This window comes from Podarcis pityusensis (assembly GCF_964106645.2).
Source record: "Podarcis pityusensis genome assembly, chromosome: 11".
In the NCBI taxonomy this organism is placed as follows: domain Eukaryota; kingdom Metazoa; phylum Chordata; class Lepidosauria; order Squamata; family Lacertidae; genus Podarcis; species Podarcis pityusensis.
This window is the reverse complement of record NC_138036.1, coordinates 46922431-46941169: the sequence shown is the minus strand read 5'-3', so window position 1 is coordinate 46941169 and position 18739 is coordinate 46922431. Positions and strand designations below refer to the sequence as shown.

General features: G+C 42.4%; 1 long non-coding RNA gene across 1 annotated transcript; it reads left to right on the top strand.

Annotated features, from left to right (window-relative positions):
* Positions 1-15442: 15442 nt before the first annotated feature.
* On the top strand, positions 15443-17505 carry LOC308458969. Its single transcript, XR_013977791.1, has 3 exons — positions 15443-15485; positions 17320-17370; positions 17453-17505. It is a non-coding gene; the product is annotated as an uncharacterized lncRNA (long non-coding RNA).
* Positions 17506-18739: the final 1234 nt, after the last annotated feature.

Sequence of the window (18739 nt, the reverse complement as noted above, 5' to 3'; positions counted from 1 at the left end):
AGACAGTTTTTCCGGGTCATATGGCCAGCATGACTAAGCCACTTCTGGCGAAACCAGAGCAGCACACAGAAACACCGTTTGCCTTCCCGCCAGAGTGGTACCTATTTCTCTACTTGAACTTTGACGTGCTTTTGAACTGCTAGGTTGGCAGGAGCTGCGACCGAGCAACAAGAGCTCACCCCGTCGCAGGGATTCGAACCGCAACCTTCCGATCGGCAAGCCCTAGGCTCTGTGGTTTAGACCACAGCACCACCTGCGTTAATGGGGAGAGGAAGAAGAAGAGTTTTGATTTGATACTACCCAAAGGAGTCCCAAATAAAATGGGTTACAATAATATATTATATTATATTATATTATATTATATTATATTATATTATTATATTATAATTTTTTATAATTTTTTTATTTTATTTTTAAAAGCGTAAACATACAACAAAAGACAAATTCAAAATCCAGATCCAGTGTCCTGCAGCCAATTGTAAGCCATGGAAGCCGTGCCAGACATTCACCTTCTGAAAATCATTTGAAAACCGGAACACTCACTTCTGGGTTTCGATCATTCAAGAGCCGATTTGTTTGGGAGCCAAGGCATTTGAGATCCAAGTTACGACTGTACTATATTCCTCCTGCCCTTCCCCTTCCATGAACCTTTTTCAGCCAGTGGCTGCTTTCGTTTTCTTGAAAAAGAAGCACACACTTAAGAGTGTCTTACTGTCATTTTAAGATTGTAACATAGGTTTAGTTCTTGGATGACAATTAGAGGAGCTCTTTGCTAAATGCATATGCAGAGAGCAGAAAATATGCTTTCTTTGTAATTAAGAAATTAGAGAGGGGAGATAAAAGTGTGAGCATCCCCACTCCTGAACGACAGGCACATAACTCACGCCAGGTGCCGGAATTCTTATCACTTGCTCATTATGCACATCTATCATGGTCATTCATCTACTTATCAGGTCTGCATGATGGCTCAAACATCAAAAGGAACCAATGGCCGCAAGACCTCTCAGAAGGAATGACTTTGTGGCTGACCTTTTCAAAAGGTTTCAGAATGCAACCATGCTCCTTCGGTCATCCTGCACATGATTAAAATGATACAAATTAAAGACAGCAGCAGAACGTGGAAAGGAACCAGGGTCAGATCCACAGCATACATTTGAAGGACACGCAACACACATTTAAAGCATGCGATGTCCCTCACACAATCATGGGAACTGTAGTTTGTCCCTTAGAGAGCTATGCATTCCCAGCACCCTTAACAAACTGCATTGCCGCTGATGATTTCAGAAGTCTTAGAAGGTGAATGCAAAACTCACCACGGTTCATTCTGATGACTTATAATCAGTGCCAGAGCTTAAGTCTAGAACATGTAGCTCCACAATTCTGATGTGCTTTGAGCAAGCCACTCTTTCTGGGTTCACTGCAAACTGAAAATGGCAGCACTTGGGACGTCCTTTGCCAGTCTTGGGGGCCTGACTAATGCTTCTGTTAAGTTGTGGGTGGAACATATCAGACGACACAGCGATTCTTCAAACAGCTCTTTTTTATTCACAGGCCAGAACAGAACTGAACTGAAGGGTCAGCCAGCCTGCTTATATAGAGCTCCACTACAACGCAACAGTAACCACTTTCTGTAACTATCCAATCACTGAATGTCACTTTCAATCCCTTATTTGCATATGTGGACCTGAGTGAAAACTATCTACAGTATCCCCTGCTGTCCCAGGGTGAGAATTTCAGTACATAACACCCCTCCCCACCGAGATTAGGCATTGGTTACAATCGTAATGATTCAATTAGGCACAAAAGCATATCGGTTACCTTTCACATATTTCCATTAGACCGACAGTGTTACATGCGGCTGTGTAGCTGAGTCCTAGGAGAAATACATGCAGGCAGGGGCACCAGTTCCACAGTTTCAAGCCCTTTTGGCCCCCTCCTTATTTGTGGGGTAGGGGCTGAGCCCCCTTCCCCCATGTCCAGAACACACAGAGGCGAAGCGCGGACCCGACCTTGCTGTGGCTCCAGCGGTGGGTTCATTTTCCTCCTCTTCCTGCTGTGGGGGGCAAGGAGGGTCGAAGCAGTCTCTCTCTGGTGGCCACTGGCCATTTGATGTACCCAGTATGAGGCAGATTTCTATGCTCCCATGGACATACTTCTGACATGGACAAGATCAGGCTATGTGAATGGTAACTCTTACAATATGGTTCAGGTTTGGAGGGATAGAGTACATCTGGCCATTTTTAAAAATATCTCATTATGAAACATGTGGATAGTATGAAGTGAAATGTCTGTCATTAAAGACCATGACATCACAAAAGCCTACTAAACTTTGTGTTTATTTCCAGTCATCTGAAACCTGTACAATTTTTGCCAAGGAAAATCCATGTAAATAATAAAACCAAATTAGCCAGCCGCAGTCATTTGAAGACAGGTGAAGACAGTTGGATGCTAGCGAACTGAAACTGAAAACCTGCAGCTCTGAATCCACCAGACATCTTATGGCAGAGGGAACAAATTAAAACAAAACCAGTATGCATTAAATTGCATTGCTTTATCTCATTAAGTGTAGATAGATGGGGGATTATTGGGTTGTCTTTATTCTTAATTTTATTTTTATTGTAATTTTATGTTGTGAACCGCCCTGAGATCTATGGATACAGGGCAGTACACAAATTGTAACAACAACAACAAAATAGATGTTTAAATGCCCTGATTCTTCCCCCCTCCACATCTGTATGAAACAATGAGGCAACCATGAGGCCCAAAACAAACCCAAACAAAAAAAGACATCCAAACTCTTGACTTAGGCTGTGTACACACTCCTGTTCACTCTGCATCCAGTGTGCTCCTAATGTTGGTTTGGGAAGCAATGTACAGTGGTACCTCGGGTTAAGTACTTAATTCGTTCCGGAGGTCCGTTCTTAACCTGAAACTGTTCTTAACCTGAAGCACCACTTTAGCTAATGGTGCCTGCTGCTGCTGCCACGCCGCCGGAGCACGATTTCTGTTCTCATCCTGAAGCAAAGTTCTTAACCCGAGGTACTATTTCTGGTTTAGCGGTGTCTGTAACCTGAAGCGTATGTAACCTGAAGCATATGTAACCTGAGGTACCACTGTGGATGCAACATTAGCTACAATCCATATCCTTTCCTGTATCTGTCTTGCCATTTCCTGTGAAATGCTGTTTTTCAGTGCATCTGCCCACAAAACAGCTCTGATCCAAATTCAGAAAAAGAAAGACCCAGCTGCGTTTCAAGCTAGTAATGTGTACATAGCCTCAGAGTTATTGTATTATGGTAATAGATTTTCCTTTCCTTTCTTTTTTTACTTACACTGTTAAGAGAACACTATCCCCAGTCTATTGCCTCTCACAGAAAACATCTTGAGCAGTTTAATGTAAAACCTCAATAAACTGCACAGATCCTGGCCAGAAGAGGCTTAATGAAGAAAAGTATGCTTTAAAGTTTAATTCACTGCCATTTTTCAAAGCAAGACTTCTGCTCCCCAAAGCCTCTAAATGGATTTCTCATGACCCAGAAAGGAGGATGCAAAGCAGTGTAAAAGGATTACCAGGCTAGCAGGGCTGTATTAATAAAAATTTCAAGCCGAACCATCCTTGAGAAGAAAACCTAATTTCTGTAATTCCATTATTGCCGCAGTTGTAACACCCACACATTGTAACAAACACATTATAAAACATTTCTTTGATTAAAGATGCTTAGATTTCCAAAATCATTAACGAAGAAAAGCTGGAACTAATATCAGCTTTATTAACAGCAGCTAGGCTTGTCACTGCTACTAACTGGAAGTCATCTAAATCACTGGAAAAAGCTGGGAAAAAGCTTTCTTAACTCAATTTACATACTACAAAAGAGATAAAGATGTGGGAAGCATCTAACAAGTTTATCAAAAGGCTGAGCCTGCTTTTAGAACATTGTTTTATGCATATTGAAGATTCCACCCGGTCTTATATCTTGTTGAATGAATGAATGAAATCTTTTTTCTTACATTCTATTGAAATTTCCCTGGTATATATGAATTGTATAAAGATCATCTGACGATACCTAGCTCTTTTTTTAATTAACCCCCCCCCCTTTGCTTTTTCTTCAGCATTTTCTATACAATTTTTTTCTTTAATTTTAGTTTTATTTTAACCTTAAGGGTGTGGCAAGTTAATTCAACACTGTGGCAAGCTAATTGTGGCAGAATTTTCTTATGCATCATAATGGCTGAAGAAGGGTATATTGCTTCTGTTGTCATTTGGAACATAATCTTTAAAGAAGAAAAAAAGATTCATGGATTTCCGAAAGCTTAATTCAAAGTGTAATTTAATTTGTATACATTATGTAGTTTATTAGTATGTGTTTTGACTGATATCAGTACTGTATTCCTGCCCTGGGACCTTATGGCAATTGGCAGGTAAGAAATCATAATAATAAGTAACGAGAATGGCTGTGCAGTAGAAAATACTCCCTTACACAAACCATCTCTTTAGCAATATACCATGCTGGAGAGACAGATGCATGGATGCTGCAATTCTATGTTTACTTACCTGGGAGAAAGGGGCTCATTAAACCTTGTACACAAAAAACATAGCCTGGGACTGTTGCTCCATTTTTAAAGAAAAGTAACTTCCAAGAGGAAAAAACAACAACAGGATTTAGGGTAGAGAAGCAGGAAGGGAAGGATATGCTTAACCTTTTCCCAGCCCACCAAATCATTTCGCCCAGTGGCTTCCCCTCTGACACATTGCAAATATATATTTATTGAGGAAGCGCATGTGTGAATCCTGCAGTTATCTCCCTCGTGACTGGTCACCTCCTCCCAGGTGACCTTGCCTTCCTTTTGGAGATTCCAACCCAAGTCTCTTACAGGTGAAAGGGGGTGGGGCAAACTTGCCCCTGCTAATGGCTAGAGCCGCCATTTTTGAAGTAGAGAAATGGAGGCTAGGGAAAAGTTTAAGCACCCTCTCTTTGTTGCTTCTGTATCCTTTCCTATAACTATTTTTCTGAAAATAGAAATGGCAACAAGTTCACCTGGGGCTTTGTTACATGCATTTGTGATCAAATACTGTGGGTTAAACCACAGAGCTTAGGACTTGCCGATCAGAAGGTCGGCGGTTCGAATCCCCGTGACGGGGTGAGCTCCCGTTGCTCGGTCCCTGCTCCTGCCAACCTAGCAGTTCGAAAGCACGTCAAAGTGCAAGTAGATAAATAGGTACCGCTCCGGCGGGAAGGTAAACGGCGTTTCCGTGTGCTGCTCTGGTTCGCCAGCAGCGGCTTAGTAATGCTGGCCACATGACCCGGAAGCTGTACGCCGGCTCCCTTGGCCAATAAAGTGAGATGAGCGCCGCAACCCCAGAGTCGGTCACGACTGGACCTAATGGTCAGGGGTCCCTTTACCTTTACTACATACCTAGGCATTTTGGCTTAGAAGGAAGTCTCACTAATATGAATGGGATTGCTCTTGAGCATGTGTGTTTAGGACTGCAGCCTAACAGCACAATTCTACACTTGTCTGCTCAGAAATAAACCCCCGTGAATTCAGTTAGACTGCCTTCCAGGTAACGAAATAGAGGTTCCAGCCTAACAGTGCAATCTTATAGATGTCTACTCAGAAGTAAGTTCCAACGTACTCACAGGCAGGCTTTATAGGGTTGCAGTTTTAGTGGGCTGCATGCTGAGTGCACAGAATAACCAAGTTAAAAAATAAACTTGATAAATATACAACGGTTGTAATCCTTTGAGCTGATAGTGTGCCCCCTCCACTCCTTTTATTGGGACTTGTGTAGGGTTTGGTGTAGAAGCCCCACTAAAATTACCTCAAGTTTGTACCATTGCAGCAGGGCTTAGTGTTCCGAATTGTATGGAAATGTGTGAGATAAAATTCACTCCTTCAAAGCAAAATGTCTTCACGTATGAAATTTTAAACACATGACATTCATGCCTGGAGATTGTTCCAGGAATATATATAAGAGACAAGGAAATTAAAAATAAATGCTATTTTGGCTAGTGACGGAAACCCTCCGTTGTTAGAAGGAGCAAAATGGCATCACCGGTATAGACAAAGCATGATAGGACAATAGATCACAGTAATAACATTTATAATAAACAATAACAGAACAAAGCAGACATCCATAAAAATCCCACGAGGAATTTGCCTTATCCATAATTTTTCTTTACATTTGAAGAACTGTGTCAGGAAAGGCCATTATGTTCAATGGCACCAATTAATTTCTGCAACTTTTAATGACATCTTCCTGAGTAAAAACCTCACCAAATACCCCAAGCGCATGATTGATAGCAGCTTATGTTTGATTTCTACTGGATTCCTGATTTTTTAAAGTATTTTTAAAGAGTCCCACTGCAGCCAATCAAGCAATCAACATGAAATACTCAGATCCTTTCCTGGAAAACAGAGACAAACCAAACAACGGCATGGGCTTTCTTAGCTGCGCTGACAAAGTATTGGTGATTTTGTTTAAGTAGTTTTCTGGAAGATGGATTACATGAATTTTTATTCCAAGGGAGAATGATAGCCAAGTGGATGAGTTCCATGTCCCTTCAGTACTTTCCGATTCAGGATACTGTAATATTCTTAAAATAGCTGTTTAAACACAGAAGATATAAATATATAGATTCTGCAATACATAATAATCAGTTAGTCCTAACATTTGATTTTCTACTGCAGCAAACATCCCTCCTGCACAAAAGAAAGCTATTTGACCTCTAGTTCATTTAAAAACCTACAAAAAATTAACAATTAAAATTAGTGGTGTGCAACAGAAAGAGCTCAGGAAAAGAAAGAATCAGTTATAAGAGTGTTCATTGCATGCCAATATTAAATTGTTTTAATTCTGAACAGTGTTCCAAGACAAAATCCATTTGCACTCCTGATGATGGCATTTATTCTGTGGTCTCAAGAATATCTGTTTATTCAGGAAGTATATATCCTGCCTTTCGCCAAAATTGGTTATCAAGGAGGCTTACAAAAAATCACATCCAAAGCATAAACACAGTAACTTAACCATATGAAAATCAATAAAACAGTTACAGCGGTATTAATATATATAAATATATATATAACTGAACAGGATACTAATGGCATTGCTCCCAATCATGTCGTGGTCTTTGAAATTCAGTTACAGAGGTAATTTTAGCTGGGAACACATTGAAGCAATCGTTGTGGGCTAAGCTTTCCAATGCCACACACAATCACAACGAAAACTCAACCCCACACCATGCTGCATTTGAGCTCAGAAAAGCCTTGAAGCAGCTTTCGTTGTGTGAAAGTTGTTGTGCTGGCTGATGGGAGCTGTAGTCTAAACCACCTGCAAGGCTGATGAAGTCAACACTACATCTGGAGACATCTGGAGGGTGGCAATATGAGAACGGGCCTTTTCTGCAGTGGCTCTCTGCTTATGCAATGCTCTCCCCGGAGAGGCTTGCCTGGCTCCTTCATTGCACACCTATAGGTGCCAAGAGAAAACGTTGCTTGATAACCAGGCCTTTGGCTGATAGACGTCTAATGCCCTTTTCAATATACGATACGATACGATAATCTTTATTGTCATTGTCCCATACAGAACAATGAAATTGAAAAAATCTACATCAGACATTCAAAAACCAACAAGCCTGCTATCTCAGCCTGGTTAACCCCCTAAAAACTCTGATATCCCATAATTAAATACAATATACTCCCACAGAGACTACCTTACACTGCGTTTAAAACCAAAATCGCATTTGGATAGAAATTGTTTCTCAGGCAGCTAGTTCTAGTCTTTATAACCCTGTACCTTCTTCCAGAAGGCAGAAGCTGAAAGAGAAGAGGGGGATTATTGGGTTGTCTTTGTCCTTGTTTTTATTGTGCATTTTGTGTTTTTTTATATTGTAATTTTATGTTGTGAACCACCCTGAGACCTATACCAATTTTAAAAATGAATAAATATCCTTTAATGAGGACTTTAAATGGGGCGGTTTTCTCTGTCTTGCCTCTTGTGCTGTTCTGCTGCCTGGAGGTAGCCAGGGATGGTGTGCCTGTGAAGATGAAGAGGCCCTTTCTTGAGTGGGCAATCTCTTTCCACTGTGGGATGATGAGCTTTCCAAAGTGCCTGGTTGTAGCATGTCTTCTGTTTGGAGCTAGGGTTGGGATCTCACTGGATCTCATCTGGATAAAAGGTAGGGCTTTTTGTTAGACACCTCGCCTGTGTTTATTGTGATATAGTGTTCTTGGGTGGGGGCTACAGGAATAGCTGCCCTCTCCTGGGTTCTGGGGAATTTCAAAGAAGGCTGCCAAGATTAGGAGACACTCCCTTCACAGAGACATGTTATCTGCTACCTACTGATGTCTTCTTGGGTGTCTTATCATGTTCTGTTCATAAGGAGTCTGAAGACCTATTTTGATGTCAACTGAGTAGTTATGGAGACCACAGAGCAGAAGGCTTAGGCTCCATGAGAGGTGTCTTCTTTCTCAAAAAAGTATTGTACCAGTTTGGGGAAGGCCAGTATGAGCAGGGGACCAGAACTGTACTACAGTGGTACCTCGGATTAAGAACTTAATTTGTTCTGGAGGTCCGTTCTTAACCTGAAACTGTTCTTAACCTGAGGTACCACTTTAGCTAATGGGGCCTCCCGCTGCCGCCGCGCGATTTCTGTTCTCATCCTGAAGCAAAGTTCTTAACCCGAGGTACTATTTCTCGGTTAGCGGAGTCTGTAACTTGAAGCATCTGTAACCTGAAGCGTCTGTAACCCAAGGTACCACTGTATGCACTTTTGGGGTTTCTCAGTAGTTTGGGAAGTTGCTGTACTGGATGGTGGGGAAACATCAGGCTTGTGTGAACTACTTTGTGTACTCGATTTGTATCTTTTACTGGAACCCAGTATCAGCCAGCCAGAGCCAGGTGCAAACATCATTTAGTTAGAATGATAGAACATGGTACCTCTGAGCACACTTCAGTACCATGCAAAAGTCCATTCCTGGTTTGCATTCCTTATTTCAGCTAATTTACCTGGGGTGGGGAAGTCATTTTCTTGTTTGCTATTGTTAAGCAATCAGGAGTCACAAACTCTGGCTGATCTACTGCAGTTCACCCAGAGATCTACCAGTCTATCTTCTGTTATATATTGTAGCAACCTCCTCCTCATCTGAATAATATCAGAATGTTTGCTTAGGGCAGTCATTTTCCTGGACATTACCGGGATTTCATACGTCCAGGGGGAGTTTCCGAAAGGCAATGCTTTGTCCTGGATCTTAGGCAAGTCAATTGAAAAATTTCGTTTGTTTTTTTTTTAAAAAAAGCTCAACAACTTTCACGGTGTCCTGGTTTTTACTTGAAATATGGCAACCCTAGTTTCCTGCGATGCTAAAAGCGGCTCCCAGATAATTACACAGGAGAGATCCCAATTTGTCCACAGTCATGCTTTGTCGCATGCTTATTCTAGTAGCAAATTAAGCTGCTGTGAAAATTTTTATTTCACTAACCTTTAAAATGATTTTTATTTGATTAATCAATTTTGGAAGCATCAATGTAAACATCATCTGTCCCAGATGTTATCTACCTATGGCTGCCTGGTGGCAATAATGTTAAATTGGTTTACGCTCTCTTATGCTCATGTTCTTCCATTTATGCAGCAGAATGATTATGTTACTTATTCCCACAGCATTTGTTCAGCTCAAAAGCAAATATGAATACTAATGAACTATTTTCTTAAAGATTTTCTTCTGGCAGGCTATGAAAATATGTAAACAGTGAGACTGATACATTTGACATAACCATCTGTAGAGTTTAGACTGTTCAAATCTGTCTGATGACTGGCAACTGAAATATTTTTCCCACATTAGATGGAGCAGAGCATGTGTTTGATTGCTGTGGAGTGTCCCTTAAGTGTTCATGGGGCAATTTTTCACATTGTGAACCATTGCTTCCTTTCCCCATAAATATGCCATGCCCATCTACCTTTTCCAAGGGGGCTAATGAGAATGGAATATCACCAGGGTCTGGCCTCTCCCTTCCCCTCTCAGGGCCCAAACAAGCAAACTGGTGAGAGTCTTACACCAGGAGGGTGGAAGGGGGCTCAGATATGGGGATGAGTGATCACCCACCCACAAGCATGTGTGGGAGTTGTATAGGGAGCCCTGTGTAGGGGTTTTTAGTATTTGATGTTTTACTGTGCATAATGTTCAAATTTGTTGGAAGCTGCACAGAATAGCTGGGGAAACCCATCTATAATAATTCCCGGGGTGGCCGACAGATAGGTAGAAGTGGTAGGATTTGGGGGGTACCTGAGGCTAGCAGGAGCCCTAGACTCTTAGCTTTCTTTTTGAAAATGAATATATTTGTACCTTGCACTTCTACCCAGGAGTATAAAGTTGTATATGTTATCATCTCCACCCCTTTAATATTTTCAACAGCCCTGGGAGGTAAGCTAGGTTTTATGTGTACATAAACAGCAGTTCTTGCCAATAGATTGTGGGCCGGGCGAGATCCACTGACAGATCCATGGGAATTCTGCCACCTTTTGGTAATGGCCCAGTCCATATACCATGCCCAGGAAATCTTGTTGGCATCCTTGGTAGTTCCACAAAGTTATGCCCTTTGAGGAGGCATTGGACAAGGCCATCATACTGGATGAAAGGTGCTCACCCTGATCATGTTCCAGGAGGTTGTGTGTTGCACTGGCATAGACTCCCTGAAAAGTGGCCCTCTGGAATGGGGCAGGGAACCAGGGTAGTGGGCACCTGAGTGTTGTGTGCTGGGGCTCCTAAAAGTGCCCTACATTCTCCCTACCCATGTCTTCCTACATTCCCCCCCCATAGCTCCTGCTTAGGAAATGGATGATGACCAGGGGACCTACCTGTTCCCATGGAGAAGTAGATGCCCATAGAAGAAGAAGAAGAGTTTGGATTTGATATCCCGCTTTATCACTACCCAAAGGAGTCTCAAAGCGGCTAACATTCTCCTTTCCCTTTCTCCCCCACAACAAACACTCTGTGAGGTGAGTGGGGCTGAGAGACTTCAAAGTGTGACTAGCCCAAGGTCACCCAGCAGCTGCATGTGGAGGAACGGAGACGCGAACCTGGTTCACCAGATTACGAGTCTACTGCTCTTAACCACTACACCACACTGGCTCTCATAGAGGGTGCCAGAGATGTTGTCAGGCAAGCAGAGGACACTGATCAGTACAGTGATCTCGAATACGTGTGTGTCATGCAAATATGCTCAGTGTCTTGCCACAGCTATGGAGCTTCCTTTCCAGAGAAATGTGTTTTATCTTCTAGAAGCACCACAAACCTTATTTGCTTCACCAGCCAGACTTAAAACCATTGAATGTTGCTGCTGTTTTCATGTGAAGTATTTTATATTTTAAAGGTCATTTCATTTGGATGCTTTTATTTAGCATTCTTAGCTGCATGCACAGATCTCAACTTGTGATGCGGCAGGCGAAAAATCAAATGCACGAGCCCATTAATTTCAGACCTGTTAGGAACGAAATGGCAAAGGAAAATGCAATGGTAAGTACGATGCGGACTGAGCTCACCATGTCTCCATCTTCTAGGTCTGCTTGGGCTTCTTAGAATCCTGATAAGCTGAGGCAAGAATATCAGGAAGACAAGAGGGAGCTTTCACCCCAGCAGCTACCTCCTCCTTTCTCCCTTGTGGTTTTAAGAAACTGTTGGGAAACTCCAAAATTTCGTACAAGGTTATTATAGCACGACAGATGCCTCTTGTAAGCATGAGTCTGGCTTCCGAAAGATACGTGGTTTTGTCCTGGGGCCTATTTGAATAGATTTATCATCTACAATTACTGCGCTTTGATCACACCAGAATAGGTGGTGTACTGCATAGGGTTCAGCTGTCCTCTTCCAATTCACTCTCCTTATCAGGATACATGTCTGTTGATTTGTGGGAAGCTGGCTGTTTTTCGTTCCTGACAAACTCCAGTGATTAAAATGTAGTGGCTTGCTCTTGTTCCCCTGATAAAGGTGACAGCTGCAGACTGTCCATTGTTAGTGGATATGGTCCATGCAGATTGCTTTTTAATGAAAGCAATACATTATCTTACCTATAGACCTTACAGCCTTACCTTGTTAATGTATTCGTGCTTGGCACCACATTCATCTGGAAATTAGTTATATTAAACATGCTTTTTTGCTATTTAGCCCAGGTTTAAGCAGTTTAGGAAAACAACAGACATTTAACTTTTCTCTACCTTAGGTCCACAGATAAACGCCCTGTAACTCACAGTAGCCTGGGTTTCTGACAAATATAGCAATAATAACTTCACAGATACTTCCTTGCTTGATCCTTCTAATACAGCTATTCAAATATGCCTTGGTATCCTAAACTTTGAATGATGCAGCGCAGGCTAAGGTGAAGCATGTTCAGATAGTAAATGCTACCCACAATTTTATTAAAATTGTCCACTTTCAATTCAACGGTGAAGCAGATCATTCTGGCAATTTGGATGGGCAGCTTCCACTCTATATAGTACAGGGCGGTTATTTTGCCAAGTCTCAGTGTGGGGTGAGTTTGTGTTTAGGCTTGAAAGGCCTAAAAGATTCCTGGCTGAGAAAGAGTTTGTGGGTATCAGGATCCCTGCTGTTGCTTTGGAAGTACTGTTGTTATCTAACACGGCCTGCCCGGGTGTTCTCGGCTCGTATGTCTCCAAAATACCTGCTCATTCTGTACATTTGTAAATAAGCAGATTATTACAAAAGCACAAGAAGTCTCCCTTTCTCCCGTCTCCTTTCCAAGGAAACTCACCCTGTGAAGGACTATCCAGAAATTCCTGCTGCTTTGAGGAGTTTGATACAAAATATAAAATAAAAATATTTAAACTGGAGAAAGTCAACCAGCTTCGCAATCTCAAAACACCCGTTAATTAACTTCAAATGGGAAAGAAGAACTTCGTGTAATGTAGAAGGATGTATATTTTGGGCCTGTTGCTTAACAACTGAAAAGGGAAGATGAAAACCAAAACATATCTTGACCATTACTGGTGCTTTGAATAGGTTTGCTCTTGGATATGACAGAAGTCTGCTTAATTGGAACATCTGCATTGGGCCTGTGCTTGTATCTTTGTTTCCGAAGAACAGAGAAGTAAGGATTACTAAAAGGATTAGAATGAAGACTTTGGTTTATATTGACTAGGAATGCCAGCGCACCAGTGGCTTCTTTTTAACTTTTGACTCTTTCACAAATATAAAATGCTAGGCCTGTTGATTCTACCTCACTCAGCTAGTGTTTGCCATGGTCTGGGGCATGAGTAGCAAGAGTCCAGAAATGATACACTGGGTCTGGGGTACAGGCGGTTGTACTGGTAGCAGTTCAACTGGTGGGTCCACAGTCCAGTGGAGGTCAGGGGCCAGGGGAGGCCAGGATGCAGGCTAACTGGAACACAGGAAGCAAAGCAGAAACAGGATGCAACCACATTGCTATGGCAAAGCCAAAGGCTGAAACATAGGCCTTATATAGTCCTCCTGAGCTTGCCTCCAGGGGCACAACATCACCTCATCTGACCACGCCTGCCAGCCTGCACCTAATTCCCCCAAGGCAAGCATGACCAGAGCCTGGTCCCTGCAAATCCTCACAGCACTCAGGGTCTGGCTCCTGCAAACACTCACGATGCTCATTACAGTGCTCTTTTAAACAGGGGTTAACAACCTTTCTTCTGTCAAGGCCTGCGTTCCATAGTGGATCATATGTCTGCGATCCTATACCAGAAGTGAGCAGAGCCACGACTGATGACGGGCAGAGCCAGAGAGAAAAGAAAAGTTCTGGATTAATTAACCCAGAATAAGGACTGCCTCGTTTCAGTTTTCATCATGACTACCTCAGAGTGAAATCCTACTCAAAAGTATGTTCCACAACGTCTGATGGGGTTAAAAAGGTAAAGGAACCCTTGACCATTAGGTCCAGTCCCGGACGACTCTGGGGTTGCGGAGTTCATCTCGCTTTATTGGCCAAGGGAATCGGCGTACAGCTTCCGGGTCATGTGGCCAGCATGACTAAGCCGCTTCTGGCAAACCAGAGCAGCGCACGGAAACGCTGTTTACCTTTCCGCTGGAGCGGTACCTATTTATCTACTTGCACTTTGACGTGCTTTCGAACTGCTAGATTGGCAGGAGCAGGGATACCCCGTCGCGGGGATTCGAACCGCCGACCTTCTGATCAGCAAGTCCTAGGCTCTGTGGTTTAACCCACAGCGCCACCCGCATCCCTCTCTTGATGGGGTTACTCTCAAGTATACAACAGGCCAGTACATCTCCTAACGATCTGTTCTGAAACGACTAAGAAGGGTCATACATCAATGACAATGCAACTGCTTTGCATGTGAAAGATCTCATGTTCAGTCCCCAGCTTCTCCTGGTAGGGCTGGAAGAGAACCCCGTCTGAAATTCTGGAGAGCTGTTGCCCATCAGTGTAGCCCATACTGAGTTAGATGGACCAGTGATCTGGCTCAGGAGCTTCCTCTGGCTGATGTTCAACTAAACTTTACTCAGAGCTAACCTGTTGAAATGAATGACCATGACTAAGGCCTATTAATTTCAATAAATCTACTCTGAGAAAAGTTTGGCTGAATACTATCCTACCTTCATAACTGGAAGAAGGGGAATCCTTTGCAGGAGAAAGGTTTTTAACCCTCCCCTCCCATTGAAACCCCACCTCTGTTCCTTCCAGCAGCAGATACCAGGTGGAACAGCTCCAGAACTTTTTCTCCTGAGCTCCCCACCTTCTGCCTTTTTCCTCTCTTGCCACATGGACTGTCCGGAACCCGTGCTAATGGCCTGCTAGAATGGACATTATCCTCAAAACGGTCACCCACGGTCACGGGGACAAGTTGGCACCCCTGCTGGCCTCTAATGAGAGTCCAAAAATTTATGGAGGACCATAGATTACCACCCACACCGCTTCAAATGTTTAATATTACAAACCTAACTTTAGCTTTTCATGTCTTTGGGGTAAGGTGGTTTTTTAAAAACTAACTTGCTAAAACAATTAAGAATATTAATTTTCTAATGGGTTCACTTTTTTTAATGGGTTACATTTTTTTTTTAATGGGTTAACATTTCCCCCCAGTGAATGATGCCATGAATGATGGTCCACTGTGCTAGCTGAAATATTTTAAATCAGCTGAATAGTACAGTTTATGTTTCTTCCTCTGTTCTCTGTTTTATATTATTATTAGTAATAGTGGTAGTAGTAGTAATATGCAACAGTTTCACTTTTATAGATTATTTCTCATACGGAACAGTAAGTCTCAACTGGAAATGACTAATGCCATAGAAAAATAGAAATCTAAATTGTCGCAGTGATGATGATTATGATGATTCCAAGTGTTGGACCTAAAGGATTTCTTGGAATAGTTTATCACTGCAAAAAAAAAAGAGAGGCATTTGCTAATTCCGTTTCAGATGGGGAATTAAAAGAAGACAAAACCTTTTCTGAGTGCATGACAACAGCTCCCTCTACTGCTTTTTCTAGGGTAAGTTCATACAAGGGTTTTTCATTGTGCAAAAAAGCCAAGGCATTTTGGATGGTCAGAGAGTCCCTCATTTGAAACTTGAACTGTGTGATTGAATGAATAAGTAAACAAAAGCTCAGATTAACTTAATTTCTTAAGACTTGTTCATTTAGGCCAATGAACACTGCATTTTAGCCTTTGTGAGCTAGTCCTACAAGATCTGATTAAAGGAAAATGCTATGCTACCCGGATCAAAAAGAATTAGTTGTAATCTCGCTGCAAGGGATTTCCTCCCCAGAACAATGGAACTTCTCTGTTGGTCCCATTACTGTTGACCTTTCATGGAAGACAATCTTACTCAGCTACGAATGATAGCCAAAGAAGAAGAAGACCGTTGACCTCCAGCTAGGCTACAGTCTGGATGGTAAGACACTTCAGTGCCTGAGAGGGCTAGTGTTCTGTATGCAAAAAGGGAATATGCAACAGGGGGCTGAAATAGAATCAAGACCAAATTTGCCTTCCAATCTGGATGTAATGATAATAATAATAGATTTATTTATACCCTGCCCAGCTGGCTGGGTTTCCCCAGCCACTCTGGGCAGCTTCCAACAAAATATTAAAATGCAATAAAACATCAGACATTAAAAACTTCCTTAAACACGACTGCCTTCAGATGTCTTCTAAAAGTCAGATAGTTGTTTATTTCCTTGACATCTGATGGGAAGGCGTTCCACAGGGCGGGCGCCACTACCAAGAAGGCCTTCTGCTTGGCATGTTATTTTAGGAAATAGAAATCGGGTCAGGTCACCGTCACTTCTAAATGCAGACTGAATGAAATCTCTCCCCAAACTTTATCTTGATTGAACAAAAATATATATTAAAATGTGTCTGTTTTGTGAAGAAATGTATACAAAACCAATGTGAATTTTCAGGCAGTTGTTGTTGTTTAAATAGCAAATTGATACAGAAATGGGAAAGAGCAGAGTTATGAAGGAACAAGTGCAAAACAGCCATTGACCAGCAACAGAACAATCTGTGCATTTCTATGCATTTGTAGAGAATCAGAAAGTACATAGACTGTAGCTTCAGTGTTGTTTGCAAAGAGGACTGTGCATGTTAGCTCCATCAGGGAACCAAGAAGTTCATTATCACAGCCTGCAAGGTGTAAACCCAATTTGAAGAGATTCCTGCATTAGGAATCCCATTAGGCTCCTGATTCTAGATTGCATAACTTTAATATCTGCAGATCAAAACTTTTTGGGACATGATCCATGACGAGATAAAAAAAATGATAAGGGCATCACACAATAAAAAGGCAGAGGCATATCTACTAGAAATTCTTGATAAAGATATCCCAAAGGATAAAACTAGCATATTCTTATACGCGACAACAGCGGCAAGAGTTTTGATTGCTATCTATTGGAAAAAGGATAGCATTCCAACAAAAAGAGAATGGCTGGGGAAACTTTGCGAGTACCTGGAGCTAGCAAAATTGACAGATTTAATAAGGAGAAAACCTAAAACTATGGTCATGAAGCAATGGGAGTGTTTAAATGATTGCTTACAAAACCAGGGCTCGGCTACTAAAATCTGGTTGTGTTTAGAATAATCTTGTGTCTTATTTCTTCCTTTTCTTTATCTTCTTGTTCTTTTCTTTTATATTTTACCTTTTATTTCTTTTCTTTATTGTGAATATTGTTTTGTAGAGGTGTAAATAATTGTAAATATGAGAAGAGGTAAAATGTTTTCTAATTTTCTCTTGGTTACATGTACTTTCCTTTTTTTGTATATTTGTATTTTTTTCCCTAATTTGTACTCAATAAAATTAATAATAAAAAAACTTTAATATGTGCAGGTTCAGAGGGAGAAAATTGAATTTGTCACCTGCATTTGTGGATTTGGAGAGGTACGGCAATTTAAATTACTACCGGTGCTTTTTTTCTGGGGGTATTCAAGGGTACACAGTACTGACACCTTTTTCCCCCTAGAAGAAAAGCAGTGGTTAAAAGTGTGGCTAAAACTTACTGTAACAACTTCAAGGGTGAGTACCAGCACCTTTTTTCTAGAAGAAAAGCACTAATTACTGTTATTAGTTTTCTTATTTTCATAACCCTTCTTTCTTCCATTAGGAAACCCAGGGTCAGGGCCGTCTTTACCTGGGGGTGCAAGGGGTGTGGGGCACCTGGGAGCCAAATTCTGGGGGGCGCCAGGCACCCACCGCTGAAGCCACCTAAGCTCTTAACTATCTACCTGTTATGAAATAATAAACAATTTTGATCAAGCTAGAAAAACAAAATACATACCGTATTTTTCGCCCTATAGGATGCACTTTCCCCCCTCCAAAAATGAAGGGGAAATGTGTGTGCGTCCTATGGGGCGAATGCAGGCTTTTGCTGAAGCCTGGAGAGCGAGAGGGGTCGGTGCGCACCGACCCCTCTCGCTCTTCAGGCTTCAGGAAGCTGTCCGCAAGCCGTGGGAGAGCTGAGTGACTTCGCGCAGCTCTCCCACGGCTTGTGGAGAGCTGCCTGCACCCCGAAGCCTGGGGGCACGCTGAGCTCAGCGCCCCCCAGGCTTCGGGCTTCGCGCAGCACTCTGGAAGCCGTGGGAGGGCTGCGCGAAGTCGCACAGCTCTCCCATGGCTTGTGGAGAGCTGCCTGTTCTGGGGGCTGGGGTCGGGGGAAGCTCAGGCTTCCCCCGCCCCAGCCCCGCACCTGGGGAAAAAAATCCCCCCCTTTATTTTCCCCCCCCAAAAGCTAGGTGCGCTCTATGGGCCGAAAAATACGGTATATACCTAGGTATTATCGAAATGTATACCTACTGTTTCACTAAAGGACTTTTGGCTTTGTGCGCTCATTTACCAAAGACGCACCATGCCAGCGGTGCTTGTCATTCACAACGGTGCCATGCACGCGAAATTAACTCTTACATCATAATAAAAGTTAATTTGGGGGCTAAACTAAATTTGGCGGGTGCTGAGCGGATCTTTGCACCCCAGCGGTGCATATGCTAAAGACTGCGCTGCCCAAGGTAGTGTAGATGTGGCTCCCAAGCAGTTACTCATCCAGGAATGACCTGCTTAGTGGTGGCCCCATGAACCTTCAGACCAGTTATCAACAGCAGCAGCAGCACCACCACCACCACCACCAACAGCATATATGGCAATTTGCAAAGAATGCCATCTGCCCCCAAGTGCCCTTCAATATAGAAAACAGACAAAAGAGAGCCAAAAGAAGAAAGGGTGTGAAATAGAGGTACAGATAGAGAACGGAAGGATA